This window comes from Salvelinus namaycush, chromosome 28 (genome assembly GCF_016432855.1).
Source record: "Salvelinus namaycush isolate Seneca chromosome 28, SaNama_1.0, whole genome shotgun sequence".
Taxonomy (NCBI): Eukaryota; Metazoa; Chordata; class Actinopteri; order Salmoniformes; family Salmonidae; genus Salvelinus; species Salvelinus namaycush.
In genome coordinates, this window is record NC_052334.1 from 5,073,873 (window position 1) to 5,077,709 (window position 3,837).

A 3,837-nucleotide genomic window follows, 5' to 3' on the forward strand; every position below is an offset into this window, starting at 1 on the left:
TTCTGGTTTTGTCTCTCCTCTCCTCCTCTCATTCCTCTCTCCTGGACATTTTAGCAGTGTGATTAATCTGTCCAGTAGATCCACGGACACACTGCTGCCAGTCGGCGATAATACACACAGCGCTCCCACTGGGTTAGGTAGGGTAAGGTAGGGGAGGGTAGGGTAGGGTTAGGTAGGGTAGGGTAGGGTAGGATAGGGTAGGGTAGGGCAGGGTAGGGTAGGGTAGGGTAGGGTAGGGTAGGGTAGGGTAGGGTAGGTTAGGGTAGGGTAGGGTAAGGTTAGGTTAGGTTATGTTAGGGTAGAGTAGGTTAGGGTAGGGTTAGGTAGGATAGGGCAGGGTAGGGTTAGGTAGGGTTAGGTAGGGTAGGGTTAGGTAGGGTAGGGTAGGGTAGGGTCGGGTTAGGTAGGGTAGGGTAGGGTTAGGTATGGTATGGTAGGGTTAGGTTGGGTAGGGTAGGGTTAGGTAGGGTAGGGTAGGGTTGGGTAGGATTAAGTCGGGTAGGGTAGGGTTAGGTAGGGTAGGGTTAGGTAGGGTAGGGTAGGGTAGGGTTAGGTAGGGTAGGGTTAGGTAGGGTTAGGTAGGGTAGGGTAGGGTTAGGTATGGTAGGGTTAGGTAGGGTAGGGTTAGATTTAAACAAATCAAAATATATTTTAGATGTTAGATTATTCTAAAGTAGCCACCCTTTGCCTTGATGACAGCTTCTGCACACTCTTGGCATTCTCTCAGCCAGCTTCACCTGGAATGCTTTTCCAACCGTCTTGAAGGATTTCCCACATATGCCGAGCACTTGTTGGCTGCTTTTCCTTCACTCTGCGGCCCAACTCATCCCAAACCATCTCAATTTGGTTGAGTTCGGGTGATTGTAGAGGCCAGGTCATCTGATGCAGCACTCCATCACTCTCCTTTTTGGTCAAATAGACCTTACACAGCCTGGAGGTGTGTTGGGTCATTGTCCTGTTGAAAAACAATGATAGTCCCACTAAGCGCAAACCAGATGGGATAGTGTATCACTGCAGAATGCTGTGATAGCCATGCTAGGTAAGTGTGCCTTGAATTCAAAATAAATAACTGACAGTGTCACCAGCAAAGCACCCCCACACCATCACACCTCCTCCTCCATGCTTCACGGTGGGAATCACACATGCGGAGATCATCCGTTCACCTACTTTGCGTCTCACAAATATAAAACAAATTGGACTCATCAGACCCAAGGACAGATTTCCACTGGTCTGATGTCCATTGCTCATGTTTCTTGGCCCAAGTATGTCTCTTATTCTTGTTGGTGTCCTTTAGTAGTGTAGTATCCATTGACTTAGGACTCAAATGGCAGTTTCTATGCCTTCCACTAGATGTCAACAGTCTTTAGAAATTGTTTCAGGCTTGTATTCTGAAAAATTAGGAAGTAAGAGCAGTCTGAATGAGTGGAACCTAAAGTGTCACAGAGCTTTTTCATGCGCCCGACCGAGAGAGTGCCTTTCTTGTTTACCTTTTAAATTGACGACGCTATTGTCCGGTTGAAATATTATCGATTATTTAGGCTAAAAACAACCTGAGGGTTGAACATAAACATCGTTTGACATGTTTCTATGAACTTTACGGATACAATTTGGATTTTTTTTTGTCTTCCTGTTTTGATTGCGTTTGAGCCTGTGGATTACTGAAGAAAACGCGCAAACAAAATGGAGCTTTTTGGATATAAAGAGACTTTATCGAACAAAAGGAACATTTATTGAGTAAATGAATGTCTGCTGAGTGCAACCATATGAAGATCATCAAAGGTAAGGGATTCATTGTATCTATATTTCTGACTTGTGTAACTGTTCTACTTGGCTGGTTACTGTTTGTAATGATTTGTCTAGTGGGCTATGTTCTCAAATAATCGGAAGGTTTGCTTTCGCCGTAAACCATTTTATAAATCTGACAGCGTGGTTGGATTCACTAGAAGTTCATCTTTAAACCTATGTAAAATATGTTTTGTTTTCAAAATTTTTATAATGAGTATTTCTGTATTTGAATTTGGCGCCCAGCAGTTTCACTGGCTGTTGAAGAGGTGGGACGCTAACGTCTCACGTACCCAAGAGAGGTTAAAGTATTGATGGACTGTCGTTTCTCTTTGCTTATTTGAGCTGTTGTTGCCATAATATGGACTTGGTCTTTTACCAAATAGGACTATCTTCTGTATACCACCCCTACCTTGTCACAACACAACTGATTGGCTCAAACACATTAACAAGGAAATAAATTCCACAACTTAACTTTTAACAAGGCACGCCTGTTCATTGAAATGCATTCCAGGTGACTCCATCATGAAGCTTGTTGAGAGAATGCCAAGAGTGTGCAAAGCTGTCATCAAGGCAAAGGGTGGCTAATTGGCAGATTCTCAAATATAGAACACTTTTTTGGTTACTACATGATTCCATATGTGTCATTTCATAGTTTTGATGTCTTCACTATTATTCTACAATGTAGAAAATAAGAAAAATTAAGAAAAATCCTGGAATGAGTAGGCGGGTCCAAATGTTTTGACTGGTACTCTATATATATATTTACCAACATTTATATACATTATAATATTGTCTTTGTACCTCAAAATCATTGTAAGTTTCTTAACCTTAAAAATCTAAAATAAAAAATCTAAAAGATCAATTTCAACTAGAGAGCACCCTTAGATCATGGGAAAAGTCTTAACCGTTGCACTTGAATCATTCCCACAGCGAATGGCTAAGCTATTCTATGAAACCACACACTATTGCAGAGACTTTGATATTATCGGCCACAATTGATTTGGTGAAAACAATGTGTGGGGAGGCACAGAAACTCACATCAATACATTTGTCATATAACACTGTTAAACAAATAATTCATGCAAGCAATCAAGTGGAATCTCTGACTGAACGACTCAAAAACTCGCTGATGTTATCTAGCCCTCCTCCTGCTGTTATCTAGCTCTCCAAATGGACGTTAGCTGTGAGGGCCGAGATGCCCATGTATTGACTTTTGTTCGCTATACTGTACAGTGCATTTGGAAAGTATTCAGACCCCTTGACTTTTTCCACATTTTGTTACGTTACAGCCTTATTCTAAAATTGATTAAATTGTTTTTTCCCCTCATCAATCTACACACAATACCCCATATTGACAAAGCAAAAACAGGTTTTGCAAATGTATTTAAAAAAAAAATGAAAATATCACATTTACATAAGTATTCAGACTCTTTACTCAGTACTTTGTTGAAGCACCTTTGGCAGCGATTACAGCCTCGAGTCTTCTTGGGTATGACACTACAAGCGTGGCACACCTGTATTTGGGGAGTTTCTCCCATTCTTCTCTGCAGATCTCTCAAGCTCTGTCAGGTTGGATGGGGAGGGTCACTGCACAGCTCTCTTTTAAGTCCGGTCTCTGGCTGAGTCACTCAAGGACATTCAGAGACTTGTCCAGAAGCCACTCCTGCGTTGTCTTGGCTGTGTGCTTAGGGTTGTTGTCCTGTTGGAAGGTGAACCTTCGCCCCGGTCTGAGGTCCTGAGTGCTCTGGAGCAGGTTTTCATCAATGATATCTCTGTACTTTGCTTCGTTCATCTTTCCCTTGATCCTGACTAGTCTCCCAGTCCCTACTACTGAAAAACATCCCCACAATATGATGCTGCCACCACCATGCTTCACCGTAGGTATGGTGCCAGGTTTCCTCCAGACGTGACGCTTTGCATTCAGGCCAAAGAGTTCAATCTTGGTTTCATCAGACCAGAGAATCTTATTTCTTATAGTCTGAAAGTCCTTTAGGTGCCTTTTGGCAAACTCCAAGCAGGGCTTTTACTGAGCAGTAGTTTCCGTCTGGCCAC